Below are 19,000 nucleotides of genomic sequence, written 5' to 3'. Positions count from 1 at the left end.
GGAAGGGGGAAGAGGGAGGAGAGGGGGAGGGGGGAAGAGGGTGAAGAGGGAGGAGAGGGGAAGGGGGAGGGGAGGGGAGGGGGAGGGGGAGGGGAGGGAAGAGGGAGGGGAAGAGGGGAGGAGGGGGGGAAGAGGGAGGGGGAGGGGGAAGGAGGGAGGAGGAGGGGTGGGAAGAGGGAGGGGAGGAGGAGGGGAAGAGGGAGGGGAGGAGGAGGGGGAAGAGGGAGGGGAGAGGAGGAGGGGGGAGAGGGAGGGGAGGAGGAGGGGGGAGAGGGAGAGGGAGGAGGAGGGGGAAGAGGGAGGGGAGGAGGAGGGGGTGAAGAGGGAGGGAGGAGGAGGGGGGAAGAGGGAGGGGAGGGGGAAGGAGGAGGGGAGGGGGGAGGAGGAGGGGGAGAAGGAGGGAGGGGAGGGGGGAAGGAGGAGGGGGAGGGGGGAAGGGGGAAGGAGAGGGGGGAGGGAGGGGAGGGGGAAGGAGGGAGGGGGGAAGAGGTAGGAGGGGAAGAGGGGGAAGGAGAGGAGGTGGGGAAGAAGGTAGGAGGGGGAGGGGGTAGGAGGGGCAGGGGGGGAAGAAGTAGGAGGCGGAGGGGGGAGAGGTAGGAGGAGGGAGGGAGGAAGAGGTAGGAGGGGGAGGGGGGGCAAGAGGGTAGGAGAGGGGGCAAGAGGTAGGAGGGGGGAAGAGGTAGGAGGGGGGGAAGAGGTAGGAGGGGGAGAGGGGGGGAAGAGGTAGGAGGGGGAGGGGGGGGGAACAGCTCCTGGCGGTTCATTCGGGGGGGGCGGGGCTCGGAGGAGCGGAGAGGTTTACCCCGGCAACCGGGTTCGCCAGCCGCAATCGGCCGCTCAGGCCCGGAGATCGGGGAGGCGGGTTACCAAGGCAACGGAGGGCTCGGGAGGGGAGTGGGAGCGGGAGAGGGTTACCCTGGCAACCGGGCTCGCCAGCCGCAATCGGCCGCCTCAAGGGCCCAGGAGATCGGGAGGCGGAGAAGGGAGGAGGGTTACCAAGGCAACCGGGGCTCAGGAGGGGGAGCGGAGAGGGTTACCCCGGCAACCGGGCTCGCCAGCCGCAATCGGCCGCTCAGGCCCAGGCCCGGAGATCAGGAGGCGGAGAGGGGAGGAGGGTTACCAAGGCAACCAGGCCCGGCCAGCCGCAATCGGCCGTCTCAGGCTCTCCCCCCCTCCCCCCTCTCCCTCCCCCCCTCCCCCCCCTCTCTTTCTCGCTCTCTCTTCCCCCCCAGTCGCTCTCCCTCCCCCTCTCCCTCCCACCCCCTCCCCTCCTCCGCCTCTCCCCCTCCCTCCCACTCTCCCCCTCACTCCCCTCCCCACCCTCTTTCTCACTCTCTCTCTTCCCCCCGTCGCTCTCTCTCTCCCCCCCCGTCGCTCTCTCTCTCTCCCCCCCAGTCGCTCTCTCTCTTCCCCCCAGTCGCTTTCCTCTCTTCCCCCCCGTCGCTCTCATCTCTTCCCCCCCAGTCGCTCTCTCTCTTCCCCCCCCCAGTCGCTTTCTCTCTTCCCCCCAGTCGCTCTCTCTCTTCCCCCCCAGTCGCTCTCTCCTCTTCCCCCAGTCGCTCTCTCTCTTCCCCCCCAGTCGCTCTCTCTCTTCCCCCCCAGTCGCTCTCTCTCTTCCCCCCCCGTCGCTCTCTCTCTTCCCCCCAGTCGCTCTCTCTCTTCCCCCCAGTCGCTCTCTCTCTTCCCCCCCAGCCGCTCCCTCTCTCTCTTCCAACCAACAACATGCCCTCAAAAGACCCTCGGCACCGCCGGGCACTTCAGCTTCTATCTATCTATCTATATCTATATATATAAACGGATCGTTCTGTCTGTCTGTCTATCTGTCTGTCTGTCCTTCTGTCTGTCTGTCCTCACATGTGCGTCTGTCCGGCTATGCGCTCGAAAGTTATAGAGTGTAACCTACGCGCGCGTTGTTAAGTCTGTGTGTTATAGTGAGAATTACTACACAGGACCACAACGAGTAAATTCAACAGGTCTTTACTGGTTGGAGGTCGGACTATACTGAATACAATATTATTACACGGTGCTATATACCGGTGTGGTCACCACCGGTATTACGTATACAGTAGCCAAAGAAAGTAGTACCTTTCTTAAGGTGGACCAGGCTTAAGTTCTCTTAAGGTGGAACAGGTTACATACACCACACGCGTTACCTCCAAAGAAAGCTTCCGCTTCCGGGACGGTCGTAAGCGTATTTACTTTTCGGTCGGACGAAAAATTGTTCGCGCCTTATGCAAAAACCTTCAAAATTAAACTCATTATCTGCTACTTAGCATTGATTGACTGACGTCAAGGTTCCCACAATCCTGTGCGTCACGATTGACCAATCCTACAGTACAGTCCCCTGATGGTTGGCCAATCGGTGTGTGTGTGTGGGATTAATCGTTTTCATCTCAGGGATGTGGCAGCCATTGTTTCACTGCTTCCAGCTCAAACTACTTTGATCATCCAGCTTTGAAAAGTTAGTATCTCTTTTAAAAATAACATAAGATTTACCAAAAACGTTTTATAAGTACTTTCATCTTTCAAGGTATTAAAAGGTAGAAATGTTGCCAGCAGCAGATTGAGAGAGGGACACAGACAGGCCAAAAGCCTGGGACTCGATTTAAAATGTTGCCCGGCAGCAGATTCACAGAGGGACAGACAGACACGGCCTGAAAGCCTGGTACTCGATTTAAAATGTTGCCCGGCAGCAGATTGAGAGAGGGACACAGAGACAGGGCCCAAAAGCCTGGGACTCCATTTAAATGTTGCCCGGCACCAGATTCACAGAGGGGACACAGAGAGGCCCCAAAGCCTGGCACTCGATTTAAACCGCCTGGCCCAAAACAGCCCTGGCAACGCCGGGCTCCCCCCAGCTAGTATACTTATAAAACACCTTGGGATTTTCCTTTATTTTGCTTGCCACTGTTTTTTCATGCCCTCTTCGCTCTCCTAATTTCTTTTTTAAGTACCCTTCCTCCTGACCCCTGCAACCCGCCCCATTTCATCTATTGGCAAATGCAGTGGACAGGCTCCGCTCCTCCTCTTCATGCTTTCCTGTTGCCAGCTGTGTATCCTGGACATGGTGAATGTGAGAGTTCCCACCTAAGGGGGCAGCACTATGGGATGTCCTGAAGATGTGAAAGGCACTATATAAATGCGGTGTTCAAGTTCCTTTCCACAGCACGTGCCAACACCCCCAGGTGAGCTGGGAGAAAATTAACAAAGAAAAAGGTGATGCATTTTGGCAGAAGGAACAGGGAGAGGCAATATACACTTAATGGCACAGTTTTAAAGAGTGTGCAGGGACAGAGGGACTGGAGTTAATGTGCACAGGTCCCTGAGGTGGCAGGACATATTGAGAGAGTGGTTAACAAAGCATATGAGGTCTTGGGCTTCATAAATAGAGGTATTGAGTACAAAAGTAGAGAAGTTATGTTGAACCTTTATAAAGCGCTGGTTAGGGCACCAACTGGAGTATTGCGTCCAGTTCTGGTCACCACACTTTAGGAAGGATGTGAAGGCCCTTGAGAGGGTGCAGAGATTTACCAGAATGGTTCGGGGGATGGGGGATCTTAGCTGCAAGGACAGGTTGGAGAAGCTGGATTTGTTTTCATTAGAGCAAAGGAGGTTGATGGGTGATTTGATAGAGGTGTACAAGATTATGACGGGTTTGGATAGGCTAGATGGGGAAAGGCTGTTCCCACTAGTTGATGGTACAAGGACTAGGGGACACAGATTTAAGGTTTTGAGCAAGAGATATGGGGGGATATGAGGAAAAACTTTTTTATGCAGCGAGTGGTGAGGACCTGGAACTCGCTGCCGACGGAAGTGGTGGAAGCGGAGACACTCAATGTTTTTCAAGGGGAGACTGGATAGGCACTTGAGGGAAATAAACTTGCAGGGCTACAGGGACAGAGCGGGGGAATGGGACTGACTGGATTGCTCTACAGAGAGCCGGCACGGACTCGATGGGCCGAATGGCCTCCTTCTGTGCCGTTATGACTCTATGGGGACGATTATTCCACTGGAGGCGAGATGAAGGCGGGTTTCCGTTTGGGTGGGTTTGAAACTCGCCTCCACTGATAGGTTTCAAAAATTTGCGATTTTCCCGTGATTGGCCACTTAATTTCAGAGGTGTGGGATGCCCTCGCTCAATTAGTGTTTTGGGACTGAAACTCGCCTCTGTTGACATCACTTTCCCAGTCTGATTTTATGGCTTCTTGCTCCCTTGGCTCATTCCACAGCATTTCTGTGTCTCCTGCACCACCTCCAACATCTTTTGAGAAAACCACTATGTCCAATTCCAAGGCAAGGGCCTATCCGAGGCTCTCAGATGATGCTGGAGGGGGGTGACAGCTAGCATGGAGGTGCTCTTCCACTCATCTCGGAGGAAGAGGCCTGCCAAAGAAACCTCTGTGGGTACAGCTGGCAAGGGATATAACTCCAGATCTGTGTGTAGATTGGGAGACTGTTTCTGTGTATTGATGAAATGCCAGCCCTGTTGGAAAGTATTAAAATAATTTGAAGCCAAAATGTTGGCGTTATGACATCTGTTCTTTCACCTTAGGCAGCTCCACATTGCAGGCACCGCCACACTTGCGTTGTCTGGTTGGTGGCCTGAGTGAAAGGAGGCCAGAGAGTCATGTCCATTGTCAATGATGTCCTAGGATGGAGCCAAGGACATGTGCCAATTTGGGCAACCTATGCAAGTCTGGCCAGGATAAGTTCATCCCTTGCATCCCGGGCAGCCATGTGCTCGCGTGCTGCCACTGCTGGTTGATACACCGGCGCTCTGACCTCCTCCTCCTCATCTGAGGTCCATGCAGAAAGAAAACGAATGGTTCCCATGCTCCTTGTAGATGCCTCCTTTGGAGAAGCGCTCACTGCAAGTCGGGAGAGGGTCTTCCAAGGAGGTCCCACAGTTGATGGAGTCAAGCTGCAGCATCTGCGACTTCGGAAGGCCTTCTAAAAGTTCTCAGAGACCTTTTAAAGCCAAGGTCTGGCACCTGCAAGTAATCCTAGCTGCAATAAACAATGTCTTGTTAGACCTGCAGCAGTGAGGAGGCCACCCACGAGTCAACCCGCCAGGTTTACCTGGTGTGGTTTAGGAGGTGCGTGGATCACACCGAAATGCTCGAAAAATCACGAGGGCCTTTCAAAATAGGCTTAGAGAGGCCCTTAACGAGCATTTAAAGATCTTTAATAGCGCAATGGCCAGCTGGAGGCGGGAGCGTTTCCCGACCTCCAAAACCGGCACAGGCAAAATTGGAGGTGGGTTCCGAACCCGACCTCTTCGATTCTGATTTTCCCGCCTTACCCGCCTCCTCCGACGTCAGAAAATCGCCCATGACTCTACAAGCCAACTATCTGTTGTCCCTGGTTTCGATCTCTCTGAGCTCCTGATAACAACTGTGGTAAACCACTGTTATACCTGTCTGTGTCTGTATGTGTATTCCACTAGGTACAGGTCTGGACATGCCTCGGCTGACTCCTCCCACTATTCCAGGTAGATAAGTGACAACCTCCCAGTCCCTTAGTATCCTGGACGGGTCGACCACTCGAGACAAGACCTTCATTCTTTAGTTAATAAAAGCCTGATTGTTACTCGCTCAACCTCAGTCTTTTGAGTAATTGATGGCGCATCAATTTTATTAACTAAATTTTTTATAATGGAGAAGATCCTCACACCAGCATGCCTGGACCTGGACAGTCGGGAAGCGGATGCTTCCACCAAGTTTGCTCACTGGCTCACGTGCTTCGAGACATTCCTGACTGCCTCCACTGCGGTCGAAACGGATGCGGACAAACTGTCTGTCCTGTTCTCCAAGGTGAACCGCCGAGCGTACTCAGTCATCTGGGACGCGACCTCGTACACAGCCGCCCTCCAGCTCCTCAAGACCCAGTACACGCGCCCTGTGAATGAAGTATACGCTAGGCACCTTCTGGGGAGTCGCAAGCAACAACCTGGGGAATCGACTGAGGAATACCTCCAAGCACTGTCCATGCTTGGCCGGGCCTGTGGGTGTAAGGCGGTAACGCCCACTAAGTACACGGAGGAACTGATCCGGGATGCCTTCGTAGCGGGCCACAGGTCCAACTACACCCGACAGCGACTGCTGGAGCAGAGTGACCTCACCCTCGACAAAGCCTCCGACATCGCACTAACGCTGGACGCAGCCTTCCGGGGCATGGATGCCTACTCCTCTGCACCGTGGACGCCGCGGGGAACGACAACCTGGGACACGGTAGGACAGCCCCATAGCACCGTGCCACCCCAGCCACAGCCCAACAACGGCCCAACTACCACAGCAGTGTCCCAAAGCCAGACAGCAGTATCCCAAGGCCAGAAATGCTACTTCTGTGGCCAGGCCAAACACCCGAGAGCACGCTACCCGGCGAAGAATGCGACCTGCTCGGGCTGCGGGAAAAAGGGACACTACGCCAGCGTCTGCAAGGCCAAAGCCACCCCGAACGCCAGCAGCACCGCGTGTGGGCCGTGCGAGCCGCCATCTTGGGCCCCCAACAGCGCCGCGTGTGGGCCGCCATCTTGGGCCTCCCCAGCCATGTGCGAACCACCGCAGCAGCAGCCATCTTGGATGACTCCAGCCACATGGGAATCATGGATGCCGCCATCTTGGACACCAGCCGGGACGCAGCAGACCGCCAACCCCCCCCATCTGATACTCGCAGCGACACACTGACCCCTACGCTGGCCTCTGTGACGCTGGACCAAACGAGACCGCACCAGCTAGCTCGGTCCAAAATGGACGTTAAGGTAAACGGCCATGCAATAAACTGCCTTTTTGACTCCGGGAGCACAGAGAGCTTCATCCACCCTGACACGGTGCGGCGTTGCTCTCTCCCAGTCCTGCCTGCGCACCAGCAGATTTCTATGGCCTCCGAGTCCCAGTCAGCGGACATTGGCGGCTACTGCGTGGTGACACTAGTAGTAGACGGGACTGTGTTCAATAATTTTAAACTCCTGGTCCTGCCCGACCTCTGCGCTGCCGTTCTACTGGGGTTGGATTTCCAGTGCCACCTCAAAAGCATTACGATGGCGTACGGTGGCCCCCTCCCCCCACTCACAGTCCGCAGCCAGCAGCCTCCAAATTGCCCGCCGCGCACCAGATGCAACCTCTCCACACTCAGAGTCCCACCCCCCCCACTGTTTGCTAACCTCACCCCCGACTGTAAGCCCATCGCCACAAAGAGCAGGCGATACAGTGCCGGGGACAGGGTTTTCATCAAAACCGAAGTGGAACGGCTCCTGAAGGAGGGGATTATTGAGGGCAGCTCCAGCCCCTGGCGAGCCCAGGTTGTGGTCGTTAAGACCGGCGAGAAACAACACCTGGTCATCGACTACAGCCAAACAATAAACCGCTACACCCCGCTGGACGCCTAACCACTCCCCCGCATAGCTGACATGGTCAACCAGATCGCGCAGTACCGCGTCTTTTCGACCATTGACCTGAAATCAGCGTACCACCAGCTCCCCATCTGCCCTGAAGACCGCCAGTATACTGCTTTTGAGGCAAACGGCCGCCTCTATCACTTCCTTAGGGTTCCCTTCGGCGTTACCAACGGGGTCTCCGTCTTCCAAAGGGAGATGGACCGGATGGTCGATCAAAACGAGCTGCAGGCCACTTTCCCTTACCTAGATAATGTGACCATCTGCGGCCATGACTTGCAGGACCATGACGCAAACCTCGAGAAATTCCTCCGCACCGCCCAACTCCTGAACCTGACATATAACAAGGAGAAGTGCATATTCCGCACAGACCGCCTCGCCATCCTTGGCTGTGTTGTGGAACACGGGGTCATCGGTCCCGACCCGGACCGGATGCGTCCCCTTATGGAACCCCCACTGCCTAAAAGCTCTGAAGAGGTGCCTAGGGTTTTTTCCTACTACGCTCAGTGGGTCCTCTACTATGCAGACAAAGCCCGTCCGCTGATCAAGTCCACCTCTTTTCCCGTGACGGCAGAGGCCCGCTTAGCCTTCCACCGTATCAAGGAAGACATTGCCAAAGCCACCATGCACGCAGTGGACGAATCCATCCCCTTCCAGGTGGAAAGCGATGCGTCCGACTTCGCTCTGGCCGCCACCCTTAATCAGGCAGGGAGATCTGTGGCATTCTTCTCACGAACCCTCCAGGGCCCGGAGACCAGACACTCCGCGGTCGAGAAGGAGGCCCAGGCTATCGTGGAGGCTGTGCGTCATTGGAGGCACTACCTGGCCGGAAAACGATTTACCCTGCTCACTGACCAGCGTTCAGTTGCTTTTATGTTCAACAACAAGCAGAGGGGCAAAATCAAAAATGACAAGATCTTGAGGTGGAGAATCGAACTTTCCACCTACAATTACGAGATCTTGTACCGGCCTGGGAAGCTCAATGAACCCCCAGATGCCCTATCGCGTGGCACCTGTGCCAGCGCGCAGATCGATAGGCTGAGGGCCCTCCACAATGACCTCTGCCACCCGGGGGTCACCAGGTTCTTCCACTTCATCAAGGCCCGCAACCTGCCTTACTCCAGCGAGGAGGTCAGGACCATGACCAAGAACTGCCAAGTCTGCGCTGAGTGTAAACCGCACTTTTATAGACCAGACAGAGCCCACCTGATAAAAGCCACTCGCCCTTTCGAACGCCTGAGCGTCGATTTCAAAGGGCCTCTCCCCTCCTCCGACCGCAATGTGTACTTCCTCAACATCATTGACGAGTACTCCCGGTTCCCGTTCGCTATCCCCTGCCCGGACATGACCAGTGCCACGGTCATTAAATGTCTGAACAGCCTCTTCACCCTGTTCGGTTTCCCCAGCTATATCCATAGCGACCGGGGCTCATCGTTTATGAGTGACGAACTCCGCCAGTACCTGCTCGCTAGGGGTATAGCCACAAGCAGGACCACCAGTTACAACCCCTGGGGGAACGGACAGGTGGAAAGAGAGAATGCAACAGTTTGGAAGGCCGCCCTACTAGCCTTAAAGTCTAGGGGCCTTCCGACCTCCCGCTGGCAGGAGGTGCTCCCCGATGCGCTCCACTCAATTCGGTCACTGCTCTGCACTGCCACCAATGCCACCCCTCACGAGAAAATGTTTGTCTTCCCAAGGAAGTCCACATCGGGGACATCGTTACCGCCATGGCTGACGTCCCCAGGGCCGGTACTACTGAGAAGACACGTGAGGGCCAATAAAACGGACCCCCTGGTCGAGAGGGTCGACCTCCTCCACGCCAACCCCCAGTACGCTTACATTGCGTACCCGGACGGGCGGGAGGACACAGTCTCCATACGAGACCTCGCACCCTCGGGGACCGCTGTAACCCACTACGACACAGTCTCCATACGGGACCTCGCACCCTCGGGGACCGCTGTAACCCACTACCCATTACCACCCCCCCCCCCACGACCCGATATCCAACCCCAGCAGCCGGCTCGCCTTAGACCGTCACCCACGAGGACTACACTCCAGGGCCCCAGCCTACACGGGACGCGACGCTGGAAGCTCCACCACCCCTGCCGTCGCCACATCGATCACAGCGGCAGACAAGACCTCCGGAGAGACTCCACTACACGAACTTTTAAATACACTTCACCCCGCCAGACTCATTTTTAAACAAGGGGTGAATGTGCTAAACCACTGTTATACCTGTCTGTGTCTGTATGTGTATTCCACTCGGTACGAGTCTGGACATGCCTCGGCTGACTCCTCCCACTATTCCAGGTATATAAGTGACTACCTCCCAGTCCCTTAGTATTCTGGACGGGTCGACCACTCGAGACAAGACCTTCATTCTTTAGTTAATAAAAGCCTGGTTGTTACTCGCTCAACCTCAGTCTTTGGAGTAATTGATGGTGCATCAACAACTTTAACAGTGTGTTCATTTCATTAATCAGCTTTTCACAAACAGACTGGAAGGTACAATTGCAACCTGGTGCCACACTACAAACAGTCCCAGAATAATCTCCATCCCTCCTAGCACTCAGTCCCAGGAATCTAGCTGGCTCCCGCTTCGATTTGCTGACTGTACCCACCAGCCCAGGCACCCGGGACAGTCTGTTTCATACAGTCACCGCCTGACTGTACCCACCAGCCCAGGCTCCCAGGACAGTCTGTTTCATACAGTCCCACCAGCCCAGGCTCCCGGGACAGTCTGTTTCATACAGTCCCACCAGCCCAGGCTCCCGGGACAGTCTGTTTCATACAGTCACCGCCTTGTGTCCTCAGGAAGTCCTAAAGCGCTTTACTGCTAATGAAGCACTTTTGAAATGTAGTCACTGTTGTAATGTTGGAAACGCAGCAGCCATGGTCCCACAAACAGCAGTGATATAAATGACTAGATAATCTGTAATAGTGATACTGGTTGGGGGATAAATATTGGCCAGGAAACCAGGGAGAGAACTGCCTTCCTCGGATAGTGGCCATGGGATCTTTTAAACCCACCCGAGAGGGCAGACGGGGCCTCGGTTTAACGTCTCATTCAAAAGACAGCACCTCCGACAGTGCGGCGCTCCCTCAGTACTGACCCTCCGACAGTGCGGCGCTCCCTCAGTACTGCCCCTCCGACAGTGCAGTGCTTCCTCAGTACTGCCCCTCCGACAGTGCAGCACTCCCTCAGTACTGCCCCACCGACAGTGCGGCGCTCCCTCAGTACTGCCCCGACAGTGCAGCACTCCCTCAGTACTGCCCCCTGACAGTGCAGCACTCCCTCAGTACTGCCCCTCCGACAGTGCAGCGCTCCCTCAGTACTGCCCCTCCGACAGTGCAGCGCTCCCTCAGTACTGCCCCTCCGACAGTGCGGCGCTCCCTCAGTACTGCCCCCTGACAGTGCAGCACTCCCTCAGTACTGCCCCCTGACAGTGCAGCACTCCCTCAGTACTGCCCCCTGACAGTGCAGCACTCCCTCAGTACTGCCCCTCCGACAGTGCGGCGCTCCCTCAGTACTGCCCCTCCGACAGTACAGTACTCCCTCAGTACTGCCCCACCGACAGTGCGGCGCTCCCTCAGTACTGCCCCCTGACAGTGCAGCACTCCCTCAGTACTGCCCCCTGACAGTGCAGCACTCCCTCAGTACTGCCCCTCCGACAGTGCAGCGCTCCCTCAGTACTGCCCCTCCGACAGTGCAGCACTCCCTCAGTACTGCCCCCCGACAGTGCAGCACTCCCTCAGTACTGCCCCTCCGACAGTGCAGCGCTCCCTCAGTACTGCCCCTCCGACAGTGCAGCGCTCCCTCAGTACTGCCCCTCCGACAGTGCGGCGCTCCCTCAGTACTGCCCCGACAGTGCAGCACTCCCTCAGTACTGCCCCCTGACAGTGCAGCACTCCCTCAGTACTGCCCCTCCGACAGTGCAGCGCTCCCTCAGTACTGCCCCTCCGACAGTGCAGCACTCCCTCAGTACTGCCCCCCGACAGTGCAGCACTCCCTCAGTACTGCCCCTCCGACAGTGCAGCGCTCCCTCAGTACTGCCCCTCCGACAGTGCAGCGCTCCCTCAGTACTGCCCCTCTGACAGTGCAGCACTCCCTCAGTACTGCCCCTCCGACAGTGCAGAGCCCCCTCAGTACTGACCCTCCGAGAGTGCAGCGCTCCCTCAGTACTGCCCCTCCGACAGTGCAGCGCTCCCTCAGTACTGCCCCTCCGACAGTGCAGCGCTCCCTCAGTACTGCCCCTCCGACAGTGCGGCGCTCCCTCAGTACTGCCCCTCCGACAGTGCAGCGCTCCCTCAGTACTGCCCCTCCGACAGTGCAGCACTCCCTCAGTACTGCCCCGACAGTGCAGCGCTCCCTCAGTACTGCCCCTCCGACAGTGCAGCGCTCCCTCGGTACTGCCCCCCGACAGTGCAGCGCTCCCTCAGTACTGCCCCTCCAACAGTACAGCGCTCCCTCAGTACTGCCCCTCCGACAGTGCAGCGCTCCCTCAGTACTGCCCCTCCGACAGTGCAGCACTCCCTCAGTACTGCCCCTCCGACAGTACAGTACTCCCTCAGTACTGCCCCACCGACAGTGCGGCGCTCCCTCAGTACTGCCCCCTGACAGTGCAGCACTCCCTCAGTACTGCCCCCTGACAGTGCAGCACTCCCTCAGTACTGCCCCTCCGACAGTGCAGCGCTCCCTCAGTACTGCCCCTCCGACAGTGCAGCACTCCCTCAGTACTGCCCCCCGACAGTGCAGCACTCCCTCAGTACTGCCCCTCCGACAGTGCAGCGCTCCCTCAGTACTGCCCCTCCGACAGTGCAGCGCTCCCTCAGTACTGCCCCTCCGACAGTGCGGCGCTCCCTCAGTACTGCCCCGACAGTGCAGCACTCCCTCAGTACTGCCCCCTGACAGTGCAGCACTCCCTCAGTACTGCCCCTCCGACAGTGCAGCGCTCCCTCAGTACTGCCCCTCCGACAGTGCAGCACTCCCTCAGTACTGCCCCCCGACAGTGCAGCACTCCCTCAGTACTGCCCCTCCGACAGTGCAGCGCTCCCTCAGTACTGCCCCTCCGACAGTGCAGCGCTCCCTCAGTACTGCCCCTCTGACAGTGCAGCACTCCCTCAGTACTGCCCCTCCGACAGTGCAGAGCCCCCTCAGTACTGACCCTCCGAGAGTGCAGCGCTCCCTCAGTACTGCCCCTCCGACAGTGCAGCGCTCCCTCAGTACTGCCCCTCCGACAGTGCAGCGCTCCCTCAGTACTGCCCCTCCGACAGTGCGGCGCTCCCTCAGTACTGCCCCTCCGACAGTGCAGCGCTCCCTCAGTACTGCCCCTCCGACAGTGCAGCACTCCCTCAGTACTGCCCCGACAGTGCAGCGCTCCCTCAGTACTGCCCCTCCGACAGTGCAGCGCTCCCTCGGTACTGCCCCCCGACAGTGCAGCGCTCCCTCAGTACTGCCCCTCCAACAGTACAGCGCTCCCTCAGTACTGCCCCTCCGACAGTGCAGCGCTCCCTCAGTACTGCCCCTCCGACAGTGCAGCACTCCCTCAGTACTGCCCCTCCGACAGTGCAGCGCTCCCTCAGTACTGCCCCTCCGACAGTGCAGCACTCCCTCAGTACTGCCCCCTGACAGTGCAGCACTCCCTCAGTACTGCCCCTCCGACAGTGCGGCGCTCCCTCAGTACTGCCCCTCCGACAGTGCAGCGCTCCCTCGGTACTGCCCCCCGACAGTGCAGCGCTCCCTCAGTACTGCCCCCTGACAGTGCAGCACTCCCTCAGTACTGCCCCTCCGACAGTGCGGCGCTCCCTCAGTACTGCCCCCTGACAGTGCGGCGCTCCCTCAGTACTGCCCCTCCGACAGTGCGGCGCTCCCTCAGTACTGCCCCTCCGACAGTGCAGCGCTCCCTCAGTACTGCCCCTCCGACAGTGCAGTGCTCCCTCAGTACTGCCCCCTGACAGTGCAGCACTCCCTCAGTACTGCCCCACCGACAGTGCAGCGCTCCCTCAGTACTGCCCCCCGACAGTGCAGCACTCCCTCAGTACTGCCCCTCCGACAGTGCAGCGCTCCCTCAGTACTGCCCCTCCGACAGTGCAGCGCTCCCTCAGTACTGCCCCTCCGACAGTGCAGCGCTCCCTCAGTACTGCCCCTCCGACAGTGCGGCGCTCCCTCAGTACTGCCCCTCCGACAGTGCGGCGCTCCCTCAGTACTGCCCCTCCGACAGTGCAGCACTCCCTCAGTACTGCCCCGACAGTGCAGCGCTCCCTCAGTACTGCCCCTCCGACAGTGCAGCGCTCCCTCAGTACTGCCCCTCCGACAGTGCAGCGCTCCCTCAGTACTGCCCCCCGACAGTGCAGCGCTCCCTCAGTACTGCCCCTCCAACAGTACAGCGCTCCCTCAGTACTGCCCCTCCGACAGTGCAGCGCTCCCTCAGTACTGCCCCTCCGACAGTGCAGCACTCCCTCAGTACTGCCCCTCCGACAGTGCAGCGCTCCCTCAGTACTGCCCCTCCGACAGTGCAGCACTCCCTCAGTACTGCCCCCTGACAGTGCAGCACTCCCTCAGTACTGCCCCTCCGACAGTGCGGCGCTCCCTCAGTACTGCCCCTCCGACAGTGCGGCGCTCCCTCAGTACTGCCCCTCCGACAGTGCAGTGCTCCCTCAGTACTGCCCCGACAGTGCAGCACTCCCTCAGTACTGCCCCACCGACAGTGCAGCGCTCCCTCAGTACTGCCCCCCGACAGTGCGGCGCTCCCTCAGTACTGCCCCTCCGACAGTGCGGCGCTCCCTCAGTACTGCCCCTCCGACAGTGCGGCGCTCCCTCAGTACTGCCCCTCCGACAGTGCAGTGCTCCCTCAGTACTGCCCCTCCGACAGTGCAGCACTCCCTCAGTACTGCCCCTCCGACAGTGCAGCACTCCCTCAGTACTGCACTGGGAGTGTCAGCCTGGATTATGGACTCAAGCCTCTGGAGTAGAGTCTGAATCCACGATCTTCTGACTCAGAGGTGAGAGTGCTACCCTCGGAGTCAAAGTGAAGTTATATCAACACTGTCTGTTCACCATCCCTCTTGTGAGGTTTCGGACTGTTCCCCAAATCCTTCTCCTGCCAGTCAGGACTGAGCATTCACCCTGGATCAGTGCTGGGCCTCTCCGAGTTCACCTGTCAGTCAGTGTCTTGGTTCACAGAAATCACAGAAACCCCACAGTGCAGATAGAGGCCATTTCGGCCCATCGAGCCTGCACCGACACATATCCCACCCGATCCCCGTAACCCCTACACCAACACATATCCCACCCTATCCCTGTAACCCCACGTATTTAATCCCCCTAACACTAAGGGTCAATTTATCATAGCCAATCAACCTAACCCGCACATCTTTGGACTGTGGGAGGAAACCGGAGCACCCGGAGGAAACCCACGCAAACACGGGGAGAATGTGCAAACTCCACACAGACAGTCGTCCGAGGCCGGATTCGAACCCGTGCTGGTTGCTGAGAGTCTCTGGAGTTGTGAGTAATCACAGCCCCCGCTCCACATTCCTCCATCCCACACACTGTGGCAGCAAGAAGCTCAGCCATTCTGCTTCTCCTCTCAAACCTTATAAGAAAAAGACTTGAATTTATATAGCGTCATTCACCACCACCACCAGACGGCTCAAAGCACTTTGCAGCCAATTCTTTTTGAAGTGGAGTCACTGTTGTAATGTGGAAAACACGGCAGCCAAGTCAAACAGCAATGTGATAATGACCAGATAATCTGTTTTTTATGTTGGTTGAGGGATAAATATTGGCCAGGACACCGGGGAGAACTCCCCTGCTCTTCTTCGAAATAGTGCCATGGGATCTTTTACGTCCACCTGAGAGAGCAGATGGCGCCTCAGTTTAACATCTCATTCAAAGACGGCACCTCCAACAGTGCAGCGCTCCCTCAGTACTGCCCCCCCCCCCCGACAGTGCTCCAACAGTACCGCCCCTCCAACAGTGCAGCGCTCCCTCAGTACTGCCCCTCCAACAGTGCGGCACTCCCTCAGTACCGCCCCTCCAACAGTGCAGCGCTCCCTCAGTACTGCCCCTCCAACAGTGCGGTGCTCCCTCAGTACCGCCCCTCCAACAGTGCAGCGCTCCCTCAGTACTGCCCCTCCAACAGTGCGGCACTCCCTCAGTACTGCCCCTCCAATAGTGCAGCGCTCCCTCAGTACTGCCCCTCCAACAGTGCGGCACTCAATTCAAATTCAAATTCAAATCGCTTTATTGGCATGATAAGGTACATCTTATGTTGCCAAAGCATCAAAATACATTTATGGTTGAACACATAAACGCAGTTCTATTCATACAGTGTATAAACAGGTATATCCCTGAGTGTATAAATATACAGTCGCATTATTTATGTCTCAAGTCCCTGGAGTGGGACTTGAATCCACAACCTTGTTACTCAGAGGCGAGTGTGCTGCCCACTGAGCCACAGCTGACACAGATTGTGATAAGCAAAGGTGCAAAGCCAGGCTCAAATACGCAGCAACTCCTCCCCGTCTCCATTAACCAGAAATACTGACACACTCCCGGGGACCCCCTGCAAATACTGACACACTCCCACATGCACGTAATTCAGGCTGACACTTCAGTAGGGTACTGAGGGAGTGCTACACTGTCAGAAGGGTACTGAGGGAGTGCTACACTGTCAGAGGTGCCGGCTTTCAATTCAGATCTTAAATTGAAACCCCGTCTGTCTGTTCAGGTGAACACGAAAGATCTCACGGCATTAATCTGATGAGCAGGGGTGTTCTTCCAGTGTCCTGGGCCAACATTTATCCCTCCACCAACATCACTAAAACAGATAAACTGCTCATTCATCTTACTGTTGTTTGTGGGAGTTTGCTGTGTCCAAATAGGGTGCTGCGTTTGCCTACATAACAATGACTGCACTTTAAAAGTAAATCATTGGATGTACAATACTTTCAGCTGTCCTGAGGATGTGAAAGACGCTATATAAGTGCAAGTGCTTTCTTTCTGTAAGACTGATGAGCTGAATGTCTCCTTTGTTTATTCTGTTCTCAACATCTGGAATTATTTCTGTGTTTTGTGTTGTGTTTGGGGCTGATTTTCAGATTGAATAAATGATTACATATCTTTAGTGACCCATAAACTTCCAGATAGATTGAGTTGTATGAACACTGATGCTGGACCCTTCAAACCGGTCAGGAAGCTGCATGTTAGTGGCCAGTACACCCATTGCCTCTCACCAGTGACTCAGCAACATAACACAAATAGAAACATAGAAGATAGGTGCAGGAGTCGGCCATTCGGCCCCTCGAGCCTGCTCCGCCATTCAATGCGATCATGGCTGATCATCCAAATTCAGTACCCTGTCCCTGCTTTCTCCCCATATCCCTTGATCCCTTTAGCCTTAAGAAATATATCTAACTCCTTCTTGAATATAGTTAATGAATTGGCCTCCACTGCCTTCTGTGGCAGAGAATTCCACAGGTTCACCACTCTCTGGGTGAAGAAATTCCTCCTCATCTCAGTCCTAAATGGCTTACCCCTCAACTTTAGACTGTGGCCCCTGGTTCTAGGCTCCCCCGCCATCAGGAACATCCTTCCTGCATCTAGTCTGTCTAATCCCGTTAGAATTTTATAAGTTTCAATGAGATCCCCTCTCATTCTTCCAAACTCCAGCGAGTATAAGCCCAATCGACCCAATCTCTCCTCATACGTCATTCCTGCCATCCCAGGTATCAGCCTGGTGAATCTTCGCTGCACTTCCTCCATGGCAAGAACATCCTTCTTCAGATAAGGCGACCAAAGCTGCACACAATTCTCAAGGTGTGGTCTCACCAAGGCCCTGTACAACTGCAGCAAGACATCCTTGTTCCTGTACTCGAATCCTCTCGCTATGAAGGCCAACATACCATTTGCCTTCTTAACCGCCTGCTGCACCTGCATGCTTACCTTCAGCGACTGGTGCACAAGGACACCCAGGTCTCGTTGCACTTCCCCTTCTCCCAATCTATTGCCGTTCAGATAATAATCTGCCTTCCTGTTTTTGCCACCGAAGTGGATAACCTCACATTTATCCACGTTATATTGCATCTGCTATGCTTCTGCCCAATCACCCAACCTGTCCAAATCATACTGGAGTTTCACGACATCCTCCTCACAGCACACACGCCCACCCAGCTTTGTGTCATCTGCAAATTTGGAGATATTACATCTAGTTCCCTCGTCTAGATCATTAATATATATTGTGAATAGCTGGGGTCCAAGGACCGATGCCTGCGGTACCCCACTAGTCACTGCCTGCCACTTGGAAAAAGACCCGTTTATTCCAACTCTTTGCTTCCTGTCTGCCAACCAGTTCTCTATCCAAGTCAGTACCTTGCCCCCAATCCCATGTGCCTTAACTTTACACGCTAATCTCTTATGCGGGACTTTATCGAAAGCCTTCTGAAAGTCCAAATACACCACATCCACTGGTTCTCCCTTATCTATTCTACTTTACTTTGTGGTTGTTACTTTATCCAGCCCCAAACAGGAAAGAGACGAATTGGTAGAAGGATTAGAGGGGAGTTGAGAACTTTGTTCACCCAGAGGGTGGTGGGGGTCTGGAACTCACTGCCTGAAAGGGTGGTAGAGGCAGAAACCCTCATCACAGTTAAAAAGTACTTGGATGTGCACTTGAAGTGCCGTAACCTGCAGGGCTACTGACCAAGAGCGGGAAAGTGGGATTAGGCTGGATCGCTCTTTGTCGGCCGGCACAGACACGATGGGCCGAATGGCCTTCTTCTGTGTCGTAAACTTGTATGATTCTATGAAGAGGACAGGAGAATGGTCTGTCAGGGCAGTGGGATTATGGCTTGTGTTTTGTTGCTGCCATTGAACCCATTATTGATAATGTTTCTACAACAGGCTACAGAGAAATAAATGGGGAAAAAACACACTTTCCACTGAACAAAGTGACTTTTGGTGTCCGGTTTACATTTTAGAAATTGCTGGTACGGAAAAATCAGCCTCACCGACTCCAATGGGCAGCAAGCTCCCACAGTCTGTCCAGCCTTCCCTCCTACAGTACACCTCTGAAGTACCACACTGGCTGTGAAGCGCTATGGGCCGCCCCGAGGTGGTGGAGAGGGAGGTCCAGAGGCGGGGGAGGGGGGAGGTCCTGAGGGGGGGGGAGGGGGGAGGTCCTGAGGGGGGGGGGGAGGGGGGAGGTCCTGAGGGGGGGGGGGAGGGGGGGGGTCCTGGGGGGGGGGGGGCGGGGAGAGGGAGGTCCTGAGGGGGGGGGACACATGGGTAAACCACTTTGAAAAATTATACCAGAAAAACACACTAAGACCAGAGCAACACCAAATACGGAAAAAACTGGAAAAGCTTGAAATGGCCATAAAAGATAACCAAAACCCGCTAGACGCCATAATAACAGAAAAAGAACTTCTTGAAAAACTCAAGGACCTGCGACCAGGAAAAGCTTGCGGGACAGACGGCATACTAAACGAGATGATTAAACACGCAGACGACAAAATGAAACTGGCTATCCTAAAACTCTTCAACTTGGTTCTGAGTGTCGGTTATTTCCCTGACATCTGGAACAAAGGACTCATAACACCCATATA

At 56.1% G+C, this 19,000-nt stretch overlaps 1 protein-coding gene across 2 annotated transcripts in view; it reads left to right on the top strand.

Annotated features, from left to right (window-relative positions):
• ubtfl (upstream binding transcription factor, like) overlaps positions 1-19,000 on the top strand; it is a 205,880-nt gene that overhangs the window by 147,596 nt on the left and 39,284 nt on the right. The window lies entirely within an intron of this gene.

This window comes from Somniosus microcephalus, chromosome 7, assembly GCF_052327205.1.
Source record: "Somniosus microcephalus isolate GS21.2 chromosome 7, FLI_Smic_1.0, whole genome shotgun sequence".
Taxonomy (NCBI): domain Eukaryota; kingdom Metazoa; phylum Chordata; class Chondrichthyes; order Squaliformes; family Somniosidae; genus Somniosus; species Somniosus microcephalus.
The sequence above is the reverse complement of the archived record's forward strand: the minus strand, read 5'-3'. Positions and strand labels throughout refer to the sequence as shown.